The following is a 23,299-nucleotide window of genomic DNA, read 5'->3' on the forward strand; positions in this document are numbered from 1 at the left end:
AAGACAGAGGAAGAGGCTGGGCTGAGTTTCTTTATTTTTTTTTAATTCCAAACCCCCAATTAACAAATTATTCCACCCTTGGTGAGACAGGGGCAAAAAATTAACTCTTCCTCAAAGGCCTCCATGTGGAAACGGGAGGCCCGAGAATTAATTCTCCCCTTCTGACAGATGATGTAATCAAATTTACGGATCCAGTGCCAGAAACAGACAATGGGGAAACCAAGGAAATAGATCAAAAGCAGAAAGAAGACCTTGAATGAGCAGCAGGCAGTCAGGATAGAGAGGAGGAGATGCATATAAAGGACTTCAGTGCAGCAGAATTGAAAGAGCTTGGTGGCAGGTTGGGAGGAACTGGGGGAGGAGTGGGAAGCGTGCATCCTTAATGTGGAAGCAGGTGAAGAGGATCATCAGCCTGTCAGGTGGCCATCCAAAGAGATGTGGAGTTTGTCAACCAAGCTATAAAATATAGGAGAAAGAACAGACTGAAGCAGAGGGTACAGGATGAATTGGGTTTGGGGTAAGAATATATTCTTCAGCTTAGATACGAGGCCTAGGGCTGTAGACTTGGGAGTCACTGGAATACAGATCAGGGCCTAGACTTGGATAAGATTACCTTGGGGAGGTAAAAAGAAGATACTTCAGGACAAAATCTGGGGAATAGCGACATTTAAGGCACAAGGAAGATGATTCAGGAAACAAGATTCAAAGAAAAAAACAGAGAAGTATGACGAGACCCAGAAGAGTCTATTTTCTGTGAAAAAAAGAAGTAGATTTTCGGGAAGGAATTGCTGGTCCACAATACCTTGTAGAACCAGCAAGGAGGCTGAATTCTGCAAAGCATCTGGGATGTCATTTAAGCTTATCCATGAGAGAGTGTAACTCACTTATTAAAGAAAAACAAAACACACACAAAGATATTACCTTATTTCCAGGAAGAGAAATAGGTAGATTAGAATATGGATTTATGAGAAATCTTATTTATCGATGTCAGAGAGTATATTTTTATTCATATGCTGAGCTTTTTATAAAAGCAAAATCTGTATCTGAAAAAAATGATATTTAACTAAAAAAGTGATAAAGTTTTTTTCAATTCATCCTTTTTTAAATGATTTTACTGTGATGTTTTGGTAATCTAGAACAAGAAAAAATGATTATAATCCTCATGAAATGAGTGCTTTTAATACTTTGTTGCATATATATAATATGAAATATATGAGCACATGTATTTTACATTATCATATATATATACAGATGTATATAAATGTTTCTGAAAGAAAATACTCTTCTTAATGGAAGAGCAGTAGATACATAGATGCTAAAAACTGTAAAGTGTAAAATTTAAAAAATAATCAAATGTATTCTTACTGAACAACTTTGATTTAAAGTTATTGAGCAAGTAGCATAATTCAATTAAACAGAGACAATATATTAATATCTGTACTCTTATGACATGCAAGTATCTTTACCTTCTTTCCCCTGGGAATGGGATTCCTAATCCCTGAGCAGTTCACTGCTTGTGCTGCTTGTCACCAAAAGTATATTCAAGACAGTATTTGGAAAGGACTTATGGAGAAACATGGCTTTAGAAGGTAAAATAGTCCCTGTGCAAAGATTAACTAGCAGGGATGTACCCACACATACGTCTTTGATCCTACTTTCATCAAGTAGAATGGCTAGCATGGCTCTTTCGAGAGGAACCGTGGATAACAGATAAGAAATTCCTAAGCATCATAAAGCTTTCAGAGTGTCGTGGTTTTGTCTTTTCAAATGGAAGTAAGTGCAAGTGAATGTTAATTGGTTGCTGCTGTTTCATATAAAGTTGGTCCTTGGAAGTTTGACCCTGTTCTAAAATATTCATCTATCTACCTGTCTATCTGCCTGCCTATCTATCTATCTATCTATCTATCTATCTATCTATCTATCATCTGTCTATCTGTCTGTCTGTCTGTCATCTATTTATTTAAACTTTTATGCATCAGTACTCATGACTATGAGTAAGAGGAATTTGAGGAAACTTCTCACAACACTGATCAGATGTATTATACAAATTAAAGACTGTACGCTTAACAATAAACATCTTCCATAATTGACTAAAGCCATGGCTACTGTGTTAAACAGCGAAATATTAAAGTGTAAACAGTATGAAAACCCCAGAAAGTCAAATTTTTAAAAAGTCAAATCATAAAACTCCTCTTCCTCTTTTCTTCAGAAAAACTTCTCATGAGTGTTCTTGCCATACGTGTTTCCCTCTAATTTCTGTTCACACCTGCAGGTTTCTGTTAGTTCAGCTACAGCAGGAATCTGTCTAATGGCAGACCTTTACTGAGACAGACAGTTAATGGGAACAGTAGCCGCCCTGAGGTGTGTTTATACAGTCAGACTGACTTCCTCTACTCCTGTGATATATGAACTACTTCGGAAGTTTCCCAGCTGTTTCAGTGGATAAATCACGGCAGTGGGAGCTCATATTTAACCTTCACCGTACTGGCTCCATACTTTGTACTCCTTCTCTTTTATCTCTTTGGCTATCAAGGAGAGATTTCAAATGGGCTTTTCCATGTGCAGACGGCATTGTTCTCTCCCTCGGCCCCCTCTCAGCTCCTTTCAGCCAGACCAGGGAAACTCTGACCCTCTTCTTGTGCTTTACCTTTATGTCAGTCAAAAGCAAGTCAACTCTGCTAGAGGTCAGGTGGTTCATAGACTCATTTCCTGAGCATAAAGCAGGATAGTTGTGTGTATGTGCATTCAATGGAAGTCTCTGTTACACAGCAGCCGTTGTTACATTCAAGGTATTTCCTATGGTGTTAGGCAGCACTGGCCACAGTTAGGATACATTTTTGGCAATAGTAGACTGTGGCTTTCTGCCACATTTCCCCTGGTTTACTGTCCCTTCACACTGACCTTCTCTTTGTTCCTGGACAGTGACTCAAGGTCTTCGCCTTTGCTGTTTCCTCAGTCTGGGGTGCTCTACACAAAGAGATTCTCATCGTTCCTGATTTGCTTCATTCTAGTCTCTGCTGAATGTTACATTTTTCAGAGTAACCTATCCATACACTTTATTTAACAGAGTACTCATTTTCTTCCTATCTTAGTGGCTGTCCTTGTGATTAATTCTCATTTGTAATTACCTAATTTATTTGCTTTCTTCTCTAGAATACAAGTTGTACAAACACAGAGATTGGTCTCTTTTGTTCTCGGTGGTTTCACTAGCCTACAGAACCATGCCTGGCATATAATAAGAGCTTGAGTATTTTTCTAAGGAAGTAGATATTAATATTTATAAATACTCTTATAGACATTTATGTAGACAGAAGGACTTTTTTTTTTTTTTTGTCTTTTTCAGTGAATCCATACTGCACATACGATTATGGAACTGACATTTTCCACATAATAATGCACCTTGACCTTGTGTATTAGTAATTATAGACCTGTTTTACAAAATATCTGAATATTATTTGATGAATGTGCCACAATTTATTAATTGAATTCTCTGTTGATGGGTAGGCGAGGTTTCCTTTCTTTTTGCTAAATACATCTGTGTCAAAATAAATGTTTTTCTACATAAAACTTTACATATTCATGGCAGTGTACATTCTAAACATTAGAAATGCTGAATAAAATAATATATGAATTTAAAATCTTATAGATCCTGATCAGTTTTCCTTAAAATAGGTGCAGTGATTTGCATTTTCTCCAAGCATGAATAAGAATACCTCTTCCTTCACATCTTTGCCAACACTGAGTGTTACCGAGTTCCCATGTTTTACTTATGTTATAGATGAATGTTATGGATTGCATTATAGATGTGTGTGTGTATATATATGTATATATAGTTGTTTTTTGTTTCAAATATAACCGAAGTTGAGATCTAAAACCTTCAGTTATTTCCATTTGACTAAAATACGAAATCCTTAGTCTGACATTTGGGTTGCTTTACAGTAATTCTTGCCTCTCAACCCTACTGTTCTTGACAAAGATTCTCGGCTTTGGGTGCGGGCCTCATTAACCGTACAGGCCCCCTTTATCATTTTTATACTTTGCAGTGTTCTATCACTGGAATGTCATAACTTGTTCTCTCTCCATTTCTTGGAATCCTAGCCATCCTTTTAAACCTGGACCACATGTTACATAGTACCTCAAGCCTTCTCTGGTAAGCTCAGTGGAAGTTAGTTTTTCTGCTTTCTTCTGGTATTGAATTTATTATCCCTCCATATGGTACCTGTATCCTGAGTTGCCCTCATACCTGATTTTTTCTACCAGATTTCAAGATCATCAAGAATCTGACACTGTGAAAGATATATATTTCTCTCCCACAGCTCTTAGTATGGTGCCTTCCATTATAAACCGTGTGATGAAAGGATGTACATGTACATGCACACCTGACACTGCCCAGTGCACACATAAGAATCATTGAGGAAAAAGAGAGACAGTGCCAGAGGAATGATGCTAACGAGAACAAATTGGTGTGCATTTCATATAACATACCGCAGACTAAACGTATATTAATCTGTGAAGGGAAAGAATGTTTTACCTTTTTTCTTGAAAGAATCGCACCTAAAATGATCCCAGGGCCTTCCTCAGAATTTTGAGAATGCAGAAGTGAAGGATTTTGTTTACAGAAGACAGACTAACTGGCTAATGCTTACTTAGGTGGAAGTAATCTTAAAGATTTGATTTTCAGAGTTGTTCCAACAGTGGGCATTTCAAAGAAAGATGAGACAATCTCTGTGGAAGTGCTTTATGAATGTAAAGCACCAAACAAATAGAAGGTTATTGTACTCCTTTGACCAGCAGTCAACCAACCACATTTCTAGACACATTAGTTTGATATACTCTCATCTCCTTCTGTCGTGGTAAGAGGAATGTCTTCAAGAATTTCCAGAATGCTCAAATGAGATTCCTTATAATATAGCTTTGAGCTTAATATCAAGGAGAGAGTGATCTGATTTGATCTCTAAGAAGCCAAAGGCAGAAACTGAGACTATAGTCTTTAACATGGTTAATTTAGTGCCTAACAGAATGGCTCAGTCAATATTTGTTGAACCGAATTAAATTGTGGGCTAGACGGAACAGAATTTGAAGCTAAGAAGGTAGAGTTACCTTATCAGAGAACAACTTCCCAAATTTTAAATAAGAACTACGTAGACAAGAATGGAAGTAATAAATTTATGTTATAAACCTCTGAACTAATTCTGATTTTGCAAGCACAATTTAAAACAAATTAAAATGTTATCAACAAAAATCAGGTCCAGATAATTGAGGATTTAGTTTGTCCACGTGTGCCAGTTGAAATTGTGTTTGGCTTTGAATGACAGAAACTCCCAACTACAGAGATCTAAATCAACATAAGGTTATGTTTTTCATTAATGAATAGTTTAAAGGTATTCAATACAGGGCTGGTGCAGTTGCTCATTGATGACTTTAGGACATTTTCTTATAATATTTCCGTTTCTCCATCCTTAGTTCATTGGCTTTCCTATTCCCACCTCCTGCCACCAATGGCTGAAAAATGATTATTGCATGTTAGAGATATTGTCTATATTGATTGTATGAAGACCCAGGAATGATGAAAGGAAGTTTAACAATGTGCTGGCCATTGCAATGACATTTTATCAAGAATAAGTAAAACAAAGTTAAAAAAAAAAAAGCTTTCTCAGAAACTGTACTGATCATTCCACTTTTTCTATCTCACTGGCCAGAGGAATGACATTGCTCATATTTGTTGCAACCAGTCAGTTTGTCCATTGTGGCATATAAAAGGATTTACCTTCTCTGCAAACAAGAGAAATTCTTTTCATTACCTGTGGGGCTAGAGTTAGGGTGAGCTGAGTAAAACATTCATGTTTGATGTAGAATTTATGGAGAGTGCCAAAAACTCAGTAATCAAGACAAATAATATTTTACGGGACTAATTAAAACAAAAACATTGATGCAAAAAATCCGTAATTAACAATATATCAAACTTTTAAATAAGGAAAGATCTCCACCCTCCACTTGCTTGACACATCAGACTCCCTTCTTTTTAATACTAACTGATTACCTGATCAAATAAAAGTTCCTTTAGTAGGAAAATTGGGGGCAGAGGAGATAAAGGAATATGACCAAAGGAAAGAAAGCTGGGTTGGCAGTGGACAATGTCTGCCACAACATTTTTTACTAACTCCAGTTACTCAAAAATCATCTTTTCATTGTGTTTTCTTGGAGTTCTTTGTCCACAGAAGATGGAAAACAACAAAACAAAACAAACAAAAAAACCCTTAAAAATCAGGTTCATCCATAAGAAGAAATAGTTCTTAACAGTACATTGATTGAGTTAATTAAATAACAATTCACAGACTCACAGATTCACTCAACCACAAACGAAAAGAATACAGGATTTATTTATTCAAAACAATCAAGTTAAAGTTAAAATTTTAATTTCAATTAAAATTCAAGTTAAAATTTGTAAGGTTTGATTTTTCCTTAAAGAAATCGCAAGAGGTTGGGTGTAGGCAGAAAATCATTATAATCAATCCTCCAATTGGTCAGGATGATGGAAGAAAGGATTATTTAACTAAATACCAAAAAAAAAAAAAAAAAAAAAAAAAAGAGGAATAGTTATATCAGAGAAATCTGATGGGTAGAAACTTTAAAGTAGGAAGAAATAGATTGATTTTATTGGTTTTCCTGTAAGAGAAGAAAACCTCCTTTTTTCCTAAGAGGCTCAAAAAATATATAAAATAAAATACTGATAAAATGCATCAAGAGCAAGATTTTTGGTTCTTCAGTGAATCGTGTTTCAGCACATCTTAATTCTTTCCCTTCTTTTTTTCCCTGTACAGTATTTTGAAATCAGGAAATTGCCTTGTCATACTTAAATATAACGTTATTTCTGCCAAGTGCCAAAGCTCTACATCAGCACTTTTATTGGAAATTTTAGTCACACATATAATTTAAAAATTTTTAGTAACCATATTAAAAAAAATACAAAGGTGAAAATAATATAATAGTATACTTTAATTAAATACACCCCCAATAATATCATTTCAATACACAATCACAGTAATTAATGAGGTTTTTTTTTTTTTAACATACTACAGTTTCAAAATGCAGTATGTGTTTTACACTTAACAAAATGTGTCAGTTCAGACTATCAAATGCCAAATACTCGGTAGCTACGTGTGCCTGGTGTCTGCTGTATTACACAGTCCAGCTCTACACACTGCCAGCTTTAACTCTTGGTGCCTAGATCTAATGTTGGTCAATTCAATATTAACAATTGTTCAGTTTGTCATATACAAAAGATCTTTCCTTAAAATATGGCAATAATACTGAGTTAGCCACATGTTCTACGACAGCCATGTATCTTTTTATGACTGGCTTTCATAGTAGAAATACAGTGAAAAGGTAGGCAAGATGCTGAATTTCTGTGGGTTTTTTCTATGAACAACATCAAATTATATTAGCCCATATAATTCAGTTAAGACTCCTTATTATTCTTTGGGCCATCATCAGTTTATTGTAGACTGGTCAGAAAAATTCTAATTAGAGTGAAAATTTTCATCACCTGTTTTAAGGCTTTCAAAAATAAAAATCAATATTTTTACTATGTGTTAGATGAAGGGTTGAGTTTCAGGCCTCGTTTGAAACACCAGCAAAAGTCTCCAGGCTTTGCAACAGTCACCAAGTTAAAATTAATGGAAAACAATGCTTTGTTTAGCTTTTCTCCTTTTTGATGAATAGTACCTTTGTAGCATTTACCGTTTCTTTTGAATGTCATTTTCTATAAAAAGAAAAACCTGGGAAACATGGTTATGGAGTGGTGAATTAACTAAGAGAGAAAGAAAATTAACAGGAAATATTAGTATATGTACAGCATTTAAGGCTAAATTTATTTCTCGGCATGCTAATGTTAAATTTGGGGGAAAAGAGGAAATAAAACAGAAAATGTTCCATCAAATTTGTTTTAGTTCTTTCTTGAAGATAAGAGATTCTCATGCCAAGATTCCAATAGGAGATAAACTGAATTATGTCCTGAATTTGCAAATTGTTTACAGAAGAATGCTGATGTCAGTAAAAAGTTTTGGCATTCTTGCCCTCAAATGCTATGGAAAGAAAACAAAAATCTTTTGAGAAAGCCAAAGGAACTACCAAAGAAATTTACTTTGTTGAATTACCATAAAAATATCTTATCTGAAGTTCAAAAAAGTACCAGTTCCTTAATGTGTTATGTGATTAGAAGATAAATGTTATTGCTATTTCCCCCAACATTTATTATGAAAATTATCAAACAGAGCAAATTTGAAAAAAGATAACCACCACCTAGATTTTAGCATTGACATTGTAGCAACTTTGTGCTACCATGTTTCAGTCCACTTCCTTTCAAAATGAATTGCAGAAATCAGGAAACCTCCACCTAAATACTTAGAATGTATACTTTTAATAGAGTTAAGTATTTTCTTACATTATTTATTTCTTTTTCTGTAAAATTAATATTCAATTAATTGTATAAATCTTAAGCATACATTCACTGTGTTTTATCAGATAAATACAGTTGTGAAATGCAAACTCCTTTTAAGATATAAACATTACCATTAGCCTAAAAAGTTCCCTCATGGCCCTTTCCAGTGTATCCCATCCTCTCCCTCCACAGATAAGCACTGTCCTTATTTCTTTCCACCAGAGATTAGTTCTGCTTCTTCTAGAATTTTATTTGTGTTTAATAATACACTATATGCTCTGTGTAAGGCTTTTTTTCAGGATAATGTTTTTAAAATTCACTCATGTTGCTGCATGTATGAGTTTAATCTTTTTCATTGCAGAGTAGTATTCCATTGTATGAATATACTCTATTTAATTTATCACAATTTCCCTTAGATGAATACCTGTGTTATTGTGAATAAACTGCTCTAGGTATTCTTTATAATCTTTTTATGTTCACAGGTTTTCATTTTCTTGGTAAATATCTAGGAGTAGAATTGTTGGGTCATAGAGTAGATGTAATATTTGAATTTTATATGATATTATTTGACTTTTATTTTCCAAACTCATTGTAGCATATCATATTCCCATAAACAAAACTAGTATCTCTGTATTTTCACCAACATTTGGCATTGTTATTTATGGAATGATGGGAAATGGAAGCATAAAGCAATGACAAAATCTAAGTCCTATATTAATTACTATGAGAACTAGGTCTAATTCATAACAGAGTATTTTTGCCACTAGATTTCACTGCTTATTCAAAGTTAAGGTGTAGTGGTGATTTCATTCATGTATTTTGCATTTCTAAATCATTTATGATCATACAATTAAAAGTACTAGAGCATTATGGTTGGATTAATAATGAGCACACCTTTTATTTTTCCATTCAAAATCTAAATATATAAGATTTTCCATTCTTATCTAAAGATATTTCTTTCATTCCTTTATCAGTTGGTAAAACAAAAATATTAGGAAGGTGATCCTTTAAGAACTGTGGATTTACTAACGTGAGACTATAGAGGTAGAAATGCTCAAAGACACAAACTCCTCATACAAAAGGGTTTAGAATTTGACAGAACATTTTTCTAGTCTTAACTTTTTATCATTAACATTTATATCAAACGGTGAGGGAAAAGGTGACATTATGGATATCGGGGAATTATCCTGCTGGTATTTCACAGGGTGGCTATTCCTGTGTAGAAGCAAAGATAGTTGAAAATTCAGGCAGATGGGTGTAGTAGTATTTTCTGGTAAAGTCAGTTATGCTAGTATGAAGATCCTTCACAGAGAAGTATTAATAAAGCGAATGTCATAAAAACTATCCTTTTTTACTCAGTGAATAATAAATATAAAGATAGGTAAGTAAAGGAGATTCTAAATATGTATTTCAATATGATCTGAATTATATAGCAAATGAAGATTAAAGATGTTTTGGGTCATTATTATTATTATTTCCGTTCCTATTTTAAGCAGTCTTCAGTCTCTTAATCTAAATCTCTGATGTTACCATCTTCTGGATGTGACATATATATGAATAATTATAGGATATTAAACATACGACTTTTCTCTAATGCCTATTGTTCCTCTTTCTGATTTTATTTCACTCTCGGCTTTGTAAGCATTTGCAATGCCTCTTTGGAATTTTGTTTCCTGTCTTGTGAATTTGTATTTTCAAATATACACATAGTAGTAATTGCTTTTGAAATCAAGTGCTTCCTCCTCTCCAGCCTACTCCCCGCGAGAGCTAAGTTTGTGTTGATGTCTCATAAAAGTCGAAGTATCAATTAAGATGAAGTTATCAGGATGTCAGAAGGTCTTAGGCCTCAGTAGGAAGTGGCTGAGTAACTCTTGATTAAGAAATTCCGTGAAAAGTCTCTCTAATTTTCCAAAGAAAGAAAATCCCTTAGGCCTAGACCCATGAATTTCCAGTGGAATTTAGGGTTTGATGCACATCTCTCCTCCCTTAAAAGGAAAATACAGCATGCCAAAGAGTAACCGCTCGTGATTATAATGCAACAAATGTGTGGACTTAAACACTAAAAGGGCACAGAAAAATTATTTTTCAGTGTTTCATTCATGTTCCTATACATTTATGAGACTTTTTTGTGTGTGATAAATACAGATTTAAAAAGTATTCCTTTCATGTGGGTGAAAAGTCTACCCTTTTTAGCTAGGGAAAGTGAGTTGGAGAGGGGCACAATTAGAACCACTTGATTATAAATCAATTTCTTTGATTGTTATTCATTTTGAATAAGAGTTGGCCACCTCCACCTTCCCCAGTGGCCCCCTCCCTGAGTTTCTAGCTGTCACACAGGTTCATGAAGGCATGGGATGAGCCTGAAGCTCTCAGCCCAGTGTTCATTATGCTTGGCATCACACTAACTGGTCCTTGTCTCACTTGATTAAGTTGAACACAAAGTATGTAAGAATTATCTACCCTGCTGAGGAAAGGGTGACGCTAGGATCAAGAGTAGAGGTTCAGCTAGATAAAAGAATGATGAATGAAAAGAGGAGGAATGGTGACTTATAAAAACAGTGCATTTGAACCTAACATGGGTTTGTCTTGGGAAACCTGTGTTTAAGGAAAGAGTCAGAGTTAGGTCTCCGTGCATAGAGTAACCCTAAAAAGAATGCCTTTCCTTTTCCATTATTTTGTAAATTTTCAGCTTGCCAGTTTGATAGAATAATTAAGAAAATGATATTAACTAACTGTTCATTTTTAATGATATGTTTGGAAGTCTGGTTCTCTGAGCATGTTAAGGTATTGAATATGGATGTACACAGCATTCCAGAGTAGTTCCAGCAATTACTGGGTTGGAAATGAGTGCTAGTAAAATGATTTTAATTCCATCTACTTGTTTAAACTGGTTGCCTTGCCTTCCTCAAGCAGTATGATCCTTCCTTTAATTGCACAGCCTTTCATTAATGCACCAGTGAGAATGATAGAAAACAATTCATTGATGTAATTGCGACTAGCCTGTCATACCCAACTTGGGGAAGCAGCAAATCCCGCAGCATGGGGTCCACATTTATGCAACTCGGCTGGCATTTAGATGAGTTCTTTTTCATTGAGAATATATTAACTCTAATCCTTTTAAGAATATAAGTAATACATGTGTAAATCTACATTGTACAAATGTAAATCTGTTTTCCAACCTTAGTAATGTTAGTTAAGAAGTAAATCTGCAGTAGCAATTATTTGCCATTTTAGACATTGAGAGGCATGAATGAATCAAGAATAAGTCAGTACTTAAAAGATAATGATGTCATGGAATTACATAATATATGGGATTCTGTCTGTGTTAGTTATCTATTTCTGTATAAAAAATCACCCCAAGATTTAGCATCTTAAAAAAGCAAACACCAAACTGTGGTTGCCAGCTGGGAAAGGCGGAGTAGGGAGGGATAGATTAGGAGTTTAGGATTAACAGACACACATTACTGTATATAAAATAGATAAATAACAAGGATCTACTGGATAGCACAGGGAACTATACTCAATTTCTTATAATGCTCAGTAATGAAAAAGAATCTGAATATATATTATATATATATGTATGTAAATTTAAAGAAAAAGCAAACACATGTTATCTCACAGATGGAGGGCCAGGTGAGGAGAGTGGCTTAGCGGTCATTCTAACTCTGTGTCTCTGAGGAGGTGGCAGTCAAGCTTCTAGCTGGGCTGTGGTGACCTCCAGGCTTAGCTAGGCCTGGAGAATGCACTTCCAGGCTCACTCACATTGTTCACAGGCCTCAGTTTCTTGTCAACTGTTGGCTGGAAACCTAACGTAGGTCTTGACTAATGGAAAAATTCTCACTATTTGAACGTCTCCATAGGCTACCAGAGAAAAAAGAAAGAGTAAGAGAGAAAGCGTATAAGAACACCCAAAATGGGAGCCTGGTGCCTCAGACTTTTTACGTTCTGATCATAGAAGTAATATATCATTATTTCTACCATATTCTGTTGATTTGAAATGAGTCACTAAGTCCAGTTCATATTCAAGTGGAGGGGAATTGAGCGATACCTCTTAAAGGCAGAAGTGTCAAGTAATTTATGTATATGTTGTTTAAACTACCGCATGGACTTTGAATTTCAAAGAGAGGAATGAATTTCCTCCACCTATTTCACATGTGAGGAACTCAAGGCCCAGTGAAAAGTGATTCGTGAAAAGACACTTAGACATTTGAGATAGAGCCGATGTCTCCCAACCACTCGCCCTTTGAAAAGTGTGTGTCTCTATGTGCATGTTTGGGAACAGACCTCACCTATCTAAAACCATCAGAGAATGCTTAATTAAGTAGAAAACTGATATACTTTTAAATGACAAAATTGTGTCTATATCATATTAGGTGGGTGCATTCTTTTCTGCCTCTTAAAAGACTATATTGACTGCAGTTCACCAAGATTCACTCATTATGCAAAGTCATCATTAGGAACATCCTTTGTATGTTATGAGCAGACGGTGAAATAGTCCTGGTCCGTGGTTATCCCTGCATCCATGTGCCGGATCTATTGTGTGGGGCGGTAATATGAATGCTACAGATGTGAGGACCAGATCATGAAGGACCTGATATGCCATGAGAAGAAGTATGGCATCTTCCCTGAGATTTGTGGGATTCCGTGGCTGTGTTTTTGCAGGGAAGTGACATCAAGACTTGCATTTAAAAAAATATTATTCTGAAGAACATATGAAGAAAAGGTTGGAGACAAAAAGGGTTAAGGCCAAGGAGACCTGTTGGGAGTCTATTCCTGTCATGGTCACTAAAATAATGTTCTGAAATAACCTAGTAACAATGGGCCTACAAGAAGTGTTTATTTTCAGGAATAGTAGGGAAACAGAATTAACAGGAGTTAGTGATCCATTTGGTGAGGGAGGGAAAGGATTCCTGCAAGCCCCTGTCTCAGACAAGTGATTGGAAGGAGGTATCATTCATTAAGACAAGGAATTAGAAGAGAGGCATATTTTCAGATAAAAATGTTCCACTAATGAAAAGTGATCAAACACAAGGACTTATTTGCTTATTTTACCAAAGAAGACAATGAAAAATAAACAAATGCTGTTTTCACAATTAGATAAGCCACACAATCAACATTGATTTTTCTTTGGTCTTACGTTGAAAATAATATTCTGAAGTTTGAAATATTTGAATACTGAATACAATTATCGGCTTGGTTGGGCATGTGTGCATCCCCCCCACCCCTTGGGCTGACAGTTTTTGATACCTGTGCTGACTGAAACAGTTTAGAGGGATGGACTGAATTATTTTCCTATCCACCACTTCTATTTATACAGAAATTACACTTGACTGTAGTGACACTAATCATGGCAGAACTGATCAAATTCAGCTCCCCTGCTGACAAACTCAGCCAGTAAGCCATTCGTGACTGACAGGTGTTCCTGCTTTTCTTTGCTTTTTTGCCCCGTGCTCACTCTTAAACACATTGGAATTTTATGAGCCACCTTTCTTTTGCTCCCACATCTATGTCTGTTCAGAGGAAATGCCAAGGAGGATTTGTCTGAGCCAGAGACACAGCTTAGATTTAGCAATCTTTACACTTACCTCTTCCCTCTGCATAAATACAAGGCCCAGGAGAACTAGGACAGAGGTTCTTGACCTTTGTGTGTTTCGTGGACTCTTGTGTTTGTCTCGTGAGTTCTGTTCAGAAATACGGTTTTAAATACATCGAATAAAATATATAGGATTACAAAGCAAACCAGTCATACTGAAACAGTTACCAAAAAATGATTGAAAAATTTCTTAATGTAGTAATATATATGCTCATTTCATAATTCATTAAATTAAGAGCTCCAGCAATGAGTCTAATAATTAATATGATTTCAAAGTGGTAATTAATGTCAGTAGTGTTTTGAGATATCTCTAACAACTGTAATATAATAGGGTGATATCTCTGATTTTTATTGATGACAACTCACAGACACTTTAAACTACTGTGATTTGTTGACTAAATTCATAATTGAAGGAAACGTTACATTTCAGTTATAGTTCATTGAAAATGAAGGAGCATTTTTTCCCACCACAAGTTCATAGATCACTGAATTCTGTGGCTGCCAGTTTAAGAACCTCTGGTGTTGAACAATGCTGCTCAAGTTTCAGTGTGCGTGAGAATTATCTGAGGAGCTTGTTAAAACACAGATTTATGGGTCCCTTCCCAGGAGATGCTGACTTAGAAAGTCTTGGGTGGGGACCGAGAATGTGTATTTTAAACATGTGCTCAATGTGATTTTTCCGTATCAGTTTCCAGAATTATCCTTTGAGAAATAAAAGCTTAAGATATAGAACAAGGTTTGCAAAGACATTGGGACGGGATGTACCTACTGGTTGTTCATTACCCTGTGTCAACATTCCAGCTTTCATGTCTTTCCTATAATTATTATTATTTGTTATTATTATAAAATTATTATATTGAAAATTATATATAAAATACTTAGGATATGTATAAAATATATTGTATGTATAAATATTATAGAAATAATAATGATACTTATTTCTTACATCATAATTATTGTCAGAACAATTTGATTTTTTTTAAAAGACAATCTTTAAAATATCTAACAAAATATCACTAAAGCATAGCGAGGGGTGATAATCATAAATGCAATGCATTGTAGTCCTGTGACATTGAAATCATTTCAGTAATTTTACAGTACATTTGAATTGCGGCACCATTCATCCGCTGAGTTTCCATTAACTTTGCTTAAAATTTCTCTGTCCACAAAGAAACACAAGTGTCAAGTTTCTCCTTCAAGCTCAGAGACCTGACTAGAATCACAATGCTGCAGAAGATAATTGTTACTAATTAAAACATTCCTATCAGGCTGTGTTTTGTTTTAATGCATATTGAACATGTTCATAACCTCTGCTATCTCCATTATTGGAAAAGAAAAATAAGAGAGTACTGTTCTTTGACTCTCCCCATCTCTCCTGGGGTTTCCTAGTGTCATTGAGCAGCCTTTTTGATTGGCTGATACCTTTAAAAAAAAAAAAGCAATTGGGGCACAATATTATAACACGTTGCAGAACAGGCTCATTATTGTCAAATTAGATTCACTGACCTTCACTGCCATTTACCAGGAAGAGACAGGCAGCGTATCAAGGGCAGTTTGCAGTGAGTAAATCCACACGAAGTGCCACTCAACTGTAACTAGCCTAGACATACTTTTGTGCTATTTTAACATGGAGGCTTTTAAACTGACAGCATATTAATACATAGGCTTAAGTGAGTAATGTATGCAGAAATTATGCATGTAGGGTGTTATATTTGAAATAAATTTTATCCCAAGGGACACCCCTCCAACACACACACACATACACACAAACTCACATGCACAATCAGTACTTGTAGGTGAAACCCAAAGCTTCTTTAATTTGTGGAAGAAATCAATGGCTTCCATATATGTTAAAGTAGGGCTGGCATAGTCAAAATTTGTGGTTCAGTTAAAAAAATTCTTGAAGCCATGCAAATCATTTTCCTCCCACTCTGTTTCCAAATTATTTTCCTTTGACTCAGTGTTAAGATAGAAGATAATACCCCTGGTTGTATTGAGAACCATGTTGGAGGTTTCCCAAGAGTCTCAGCTTCCTTTATTGGTAGCAGAGTTTGGTTGTAAAGAGTCTGGGCTTTGGATCTCACTACTTGTCATATTGTAAGGATTTATTAACTATTTATTGCATAAATGTATGTGAATGTATGAAGGACACAGAACTTGCCTCCAACATTTACAAGTAATGTGATCTACGCAAGTTAATTGAGCTCAGTTTCCTCATCTGAAAAATGGGAATAATAATAGTACATTTCTACTTTGGGTTATAAAGACTAAATGGAATAATTTATGTAAAGTGCTCAGCAAATACCTGGACAACTATAAGAACTCAATAAATGCTACCTATTGTTAGCACTTTAAAAGTCATTTTGACTTTTATTTTCTTTATCAGTAAAATATATAGATTATATCTGTTTATCCTACTTTGTCAAAAAACTACAAGCTTTCATGTACAATAGTGGGAGTGATACTGCTTTATGAACTGAAATGTACCACAAAAATATATGATACGAGTAAGAAGGAGATGGCAGCTCTGTGTGTAAAATTATAATCATTGAATTTAAAAGGAATAAAAAATAAATATACTGTTGGACATAGCACGTTATATTTTCCTTTTCATAGAATTAATGGCACTCTAAATCAGAATTGTTCATGTCCTACTTCTTTGTAGCTTCTGTGCCTGTCAAAGTGCATGGATTTTACTGAAGGTCAGCAAGTAGCCGCTGAAGGATGTTTCTGGGGGTTCTGTTTGGCAAGCTTGTAGAAGTTCTTTGTCTTACTGGGAGCCTCTGTTCTCTCTCACTTTGGGAAGTAGGCGCCTTCAACTTTGGGCAGAGGGAGTTTTGACTTTGGAAGTCTAATATCAGCTTAACTTTAAAGGGACCTAGGAAAGAAAAAAAATGGACTTTTGCCAAGATTTATTTTTAGAAAAGAGATGAATGAAGCTTTAAAATTTTCAGCAGGCTACTCAATCAGTTAAGATTGTCCACAGTAATGCTACATAATAAACAATCTCAAAACTCAGTGGCTTGAAAAAACAATACTTTTATTCTCAATCATATGTCTATGGATTAGCTAGTTCTGGTCCTGGTCCTGATTTCAAGTTGCAGGTTTCCCCCAAGTGTCTCTCATCCGCCTTGAGACCTGTTCTTCCCATGGGGGTGATAGAAGCAAAATATGGGGACCATGGAACATGCAATGCCTCTTAATGCCTTGGTTTAGAATTAGAGCACGCTCATTTCTGCACATATTCTGTTGGACAGATTCTGTCACAAGGCCAAACCCAGTATCAACTGGACAGAGTAACAACTGTACTGTTAGTGACAGGCAATGTAAAGTCACTTAACAATGGGTGTGCATCACCCCTCCTCTCCCCCTTAAGGGGCTGGAGACAGCTGGGTCAGGAGGGAGAAATTGAGAACAAAAATGCAATCCCCAGCAGCCAGTGGACTAATTTACCAGGAACAGAGGATTCAGGAATCTGGGAATGGAAAGTAAGAGATATAGTTGGTTGAGCTACCTAGAGAGCACAGTGTGTGACCATAAAAAACCCTCAGGATCACGTGCAGAAAGGTTAGAGACTACAAATACCACATTTGTTCTAAGATTTCTTTGGGCCCAAAAACCTAAAGAAAAGAAGACGAGGTTCTTAACATCAGTGTTAGAATGTTGAAATCTCCCTTTTCGTGTTTGCTTTTTGCCAGGTGGACTCTGAAGTGCATTTAAAGAAAAACAAACTTGTTACCGATCTATATACTTATTATCACTGCCAGGAAATGAAATTGTCAACTACAGCACATGTCAAGATATTCCAGGGGTGGATGAAAATAATTTAAAAGTCTTCTTGGTTTGGGGGAAATGATAATTAAGAAGCTACCAGAGGTTGGATGGAAATTCAGTTGTTAGGGACAGCTCCCTGAAAATGTTTATCTGTTGGAGAGAGAGCTGTTTCCTGTAGTTCTCACTTGCAGTGGAGTCTAAAAATTGTTCATCTGCTCATGCCTGTTTTCACAAAGTGGTGGCATGTGTTGAAACATGTCATCATGTATCTCCTTTCTCAAATCAATATGTGCTTTTTTCACACCTGGTACTTCCTTCTACAAACACTAGCTTGCCAGGTAACTGTGAAAACACACACACACACACACACATTTTATGTGGAATGAGGACAAGGACAATGGAGATCATTCATTCCATTGAGTTTAAAAATACATCATTGTTCTTAAAAACATTTTTCTGTGCAACTAATCATAATGTGGCATTTAGTTGCTCAGTGAAACTCAAGAACTATAACCATGGATTTTGCTTTTTTAAAATAATTTGACCATTAGCTGAGACTTGAAGATTGAGTAAGAAGTTAGTTTAGTGAAGAATGGGTAGAGATAATAGTGTCTCTGCACGGATAAGAGTGTGAAGGTCTGAAGGTGAGAGAAGCTGAGAGAAGTTCAGGATGGCAGGAACGAAGAGTGCTGATTGGGTGAGAGTGGATTTAGGGGTAGGTAAGGTGGAGTGGTAAGGCTGGACAGGTAAAGGAGAGGCTAGATGATGCATGGCTGTTAAGTCTTCAACAAAGCTCAGGGAAGCTATTGGCAGGTTTTAAGTAGAAGGTGCTGTATGATCATATTTTTTAAGTCTTATTTTTGAAAAAAGTCTCATGGCAGTATGCAAAAATGCTTTGGACGGATTCTGTTTAGATGGATACTATAGCAATCCTGACAATAGATGATAAGAGTATATACTAGAGTAGTAATAGTAGGGTTGCAGAGGAATAAGGACAATAAAAGCAATTTTAGAAATGGAATCCCAGTGACTTGTTAATGTATGTGCTGGGAGGTGAGGGAGAATGCTGAGTGGAAAATAACTCCACATTTGACCGAGGTAGCAAAGTGCTGCCGGTGGTCATTCACTGAATGAGGAATCACGAGAGGATGAGAAGCTCATTTTGACAAAAGAACACTTAGTTTTGGACCTGTTGTTTTTGAAGTGCTGTTAGACTTCTGAATGGAGATGTGCACTGGGCAGTTGGATGGATGGGTGAAAAGCTCAGAAAGAGTGATGTGGGCTGAAGGTAGAAATATGGGCACTGCCCGTAAATGGGTAATAATGAAGGTCACTGGAGTAGATGAGATTGTTCAGGGACAGACGGAGAGGATGTAGAATAAGAGAGGAGGGTCTAAGTCCTACAGGAAACTATTTAAATGGCTGACAAAGGAAGAGTTAGTTGCAAGGAAGACTGAAAACCAAGTCCAGAGAGAAAGAATAAAGAAAGAAGAGTCAGCAGGTGGTGCAATAGAAAGTAATACATTCTGTAAACCTGGTAATTGACAACTACCACGTACCTGAGCCCTAGGATGTGCTGGCCACTATTTATGCCTAACTACATGGATTACTTTATTTAATCATCACAGTAAGTCTATAATATATTATTATTAACTCCCTTTTATAGAGAAAACTGAGCCAGAGTAAAGTAATTAGCCCAAGGTCGCAAAAGTAGTAGAGAGTGGAACAAAATTTGACCACAGGAAGTCCGAAGCTAGAGCCAGGGCTCTTAACTGTATTTTACAAAAGTTGAGAAATCCAAGTAGACCTAAAGGTTCAAAAACCAATGCAATCACATGATCTGTTAAAAAAAAAAACTTTATTAATATAAGCAAATGTAGGTGATATAATTTTAACTAAAAATCATACTACAGCACATTGTGCATCCCCACTTAGATGTATCTGAATGAAATGACCAAGATTGCTTAGAATAAGGGTGGTACTCAGGGCTTGCAAAATTAGTAACCCTGATATTCTTAACAAATATTAAAAGTAGCTATTTCCAGATAGTACAAATAGGGATTATTTTTATTTTTAATACTTTATAATTCTTAATTTTTTCTAAAATTAATATGTATTACTTTTAGAGTTAAAAAAATTAAATGCAATTTTAAAATGCCCACATATTTAAACTCATGAGACAGTTAAATGAGGTGGTGTATATGGAGTGCATGCCAAGATATTGTGCACTTATTTGATGCTGAATACATCGGCATTGCTGATTCTGTATCACACTGCCACATTATAGACTTTAAAAATGAATGAAAGTAATCCAGGAAACAAGTGAAAGCAGAATATAGAACACATATACTGTTATATGCCAACAACACTTTTTAAAAAAATTCTACAGTTAGAAAGTTTAATCAAGAGATTAGAATAAAGTATATTTACTAAAGAACAATAGAACACTCTTTATACTCTGAATCCATATATATATATATATATATATATATATATATATATATATATATATATATATATATATATCTTGTCATTCTGGAAAACAGATTCAAATTAGAAAGCTTAAAAGTGTTGAATAAAATATTCCATTTTCCTTCCTACCTGATAGATGAAATACTGATTTTATTTAATCCAGACTTGATTGTAGTAACCTTCCACAAGGTGGGTAGCAAGTTGGGGGACCAGTATTTCAGCTGGAAAAGGTTAGAGTTATGGTCAATATTACTGTCATTATTTTTAAGTGGCAGAGACAACCATTCTTCCTGAACAAGTCTCTGTGAGGCCAAGCATGCATGAACAGAGTTTAGTGCCGTAATCAAATAAAACTTACACTGAAGGTTATCTCACATGGATTTAATGATATGCATAATTGTTATTCTACTGCATAATAATTAGGCATGAACGTAAGCAGCTCTTGTAAATGATGGTGATTTGTATGACTTTAGCACAGCCAAACCAAGCATAAGCAGAATGAGTGTAGCAGCATAATGGGTAATTCAGGGAGGGGAGAGGTATGAGCGGAGTCTGTGTTCCTCAGCAGAGTCTCAAAATGAGCTCATCTTAGAGGAAGAAAGGTAGACCAAGGGGGGTTGGGGAAGAAAAAGTGAAAGTGTGGAAGAGGAGAACATTACTGTTACTAGCGGTTGTGGGTTGAATTGTGTCCCCCTAAAAAAGCTATATTAAAGTCCTAATTTCTAATACCTCAGAATGTGACCTTATTTGGAAATAGGTCATTGCAAATGTAATTAGTTAAAATGAGATCATATGGGAGTCGCAGATTCCTAACCCAATGTGAGCAGCGTCCTTATCAGAAGACAGTCATGTAAAGACAGTGACACGGGGAGAATGCCATGTGAAGATGGAGGTAGAAAGTAGAGTTATGTTGTCACCAGCCGAGGAATGCCTGGGGATGCCAGAAGCTGGAAGAGTCAAGGAAGGATCCTTTCATAGAGTCTTTCATAGACTCTGGTCGTGCCAGCGCCTTGATTTTGAAATCCTAGCTTCCAGAGCTGAGAGGGTAAATTTCTGTTTTTGTAAGTTACTCAGTTTGTGATACTTTATTATGGAAGCACTAAGAAACTAACACACTAGTTTTGCAAGGTTCATCTCCAACTCTGATTCTGGGCACATGTGGGCATTTTATACATGAACACATATTAGTCTGAGTGCTTTCTGCACGCCCAGTGTTTCTTTAGCCACTGAAGTTAAACGTGGCGAACAAGATTAATGCAGTTCCTGCCCTGCAGGAGCTTATTGTCTCTGACTTCTGTGTTCCTATTTCCGTGGTACTTCATTGAGTGCTGAAACAGCTGTCCAATTGCATTGGAATAATAGGTTGCCGTGTCTGTCTCTCCAACAAAATACTCTTAAAGGCAGGGGCATAAATGCTAAAAATAGGTGCTTACTGAATGAAATTAAAAAAAAAGAGAGAGACTGAATGAGTCAGTTCCTTTTGGGGGTAAAAGAAAAAAGGCATTGAATTGTTTAAGGATAAAGCAGGGATATGGAAGGGTGTGTGTGTGTGTGCATACATGTTTTGTTCCTTTAAATATAAGAATATGTTTCATTTCTTTAGATATAAGGACATCTTGGTATCTCTGACCATTAGAATAGGACATGTGGAACATCTTCAGTGGCATATACGCCTGTGCTGCTCTGTCTGTCTTTCTGTAGGTCAGCAAAATATTTCCCCCCCTTGTGCAAAGTTGCAGACTTTCTTGTCTTCAAGTATCATTGGATTTTATAAGTTGTTTATTTTCAAGTAAAATTTACAACACCTTTTAACTTTTTATGACCTATTTCATTTTATGAATCCATAAAAACAATAAATATTTCTTAAAAGAAAAAGAAGTCATGTAATGAGCCTGATGGTATAAAAGTTCTGTGTGAGGATATGTGAAAATGACACTTTAGGCAGGGATTAGAGGGTTTACAAACAGGTAAGGCATGAAAAAAGGCAAGTGAATGATAATCTGCCTCCTCTGTGGATCATTTGTATGAATTTGGCAAATCAAAAGTAAAGACAAAATGTAACAATTGAATTATAAGATAATATGTGAACAGTCACTGTTTATCAAATTGTGGTGTGTTTGATCTATAAATTCCTTTAAACGGCGAGTATGCTTCCTTTATCTTTAATGCCTCCCTTTTGCTTTACCTCTCCATCCCACCTTCATCCCGAGGACTTTGCAAAGTACCGAGTAGATTGCAGTTCTTAGGATTCCCTCTCCTGTTATTAAGAGGAAATGATGCCCTTTGATATGTTTTCCTTTCACATTTATTTTCAACTGCAATGAAATTCTGAAAATGATAACAACTTGCTTGTTTTTGTACCTTACAGAGATCTCACACACACACACACACACACACACACACACACACACACACACCCCCAATGATGCTTCTTCCTCCCCTCCTGGATTTTACCAGATGTGCTGGAAGTACCTGCTCACATGCATCTTCCTCTTTGGAGATAAAATTCCCTGAATCCAGCTAGTTTTTAGTCTATATTCATTGCAGGGGGAAAACTGGACTAATGCTGTGTTTGCCTAAAGCTGTGACAGTTTGGTGCCAATGATGTCATTGTAACTTTTCTCTAAATCAAAAGAATGTTCTTTGGAAATTATGCTGCCCCCTGGTGATACACTGAATAATAGAATAGAACCTTTAAAAAAGTTTAGGAATACGTATTCTTCGTTAATAAAAGCAAATTCCAACATGAAGTCTGAAAAAAAAAAAAGAGAAAAAGAAAAAACACCTAATTCAGTAAACAGTGTGCAGACCACAACTTAGCTCTCTGTTATTACAATGATTGTTTGGCATACCTTACAAACAGAAAGAGAAGCGAAGACTGACAAATCACAGAAGAAAGACAACTGGCCTGAGAAGATTAAGGATGTTGCCTCCTCACCACTGCAAATATGAAGGAACTTTCTGCTACTGCACTTTGGGAAGTCAGTTTCCCCAACTGAGGGTTAGTGATGAGCTTCAAA

General features: G+C 35.9%; 1 protein-coding gene across 6 annotated transcripts in view; it reads left to right on the forward strand.

The window, feature by feature from the left end:
* The window catches only part of ERBB4 (erb-b2 receptor tyrosine kinase 4), a 985,443-nt gene that overhangs the window by 328,908 nt on the left and 633,236 nt on the right, over positions 1–23,299 (forward strand). The gene's annotated exons all lie outside the window — the stretch shown is intronic.

This window comes from Camelus bactrianus, chromosome 5, assembly GCF_048773025.1.
Source record: "Camelus bactrianus isolate YW-2024 breed Bactrian camel chromosome 5, ASM4877302v1, whole genome shotgun sequence".
In the NCBI taxonomy this organism is placed as follows: Eukaryota; Metazoa; Chordata; class Mammalia; order Artiodactyla; family Camelidae; genus Camelus; species Camelus bactrianus.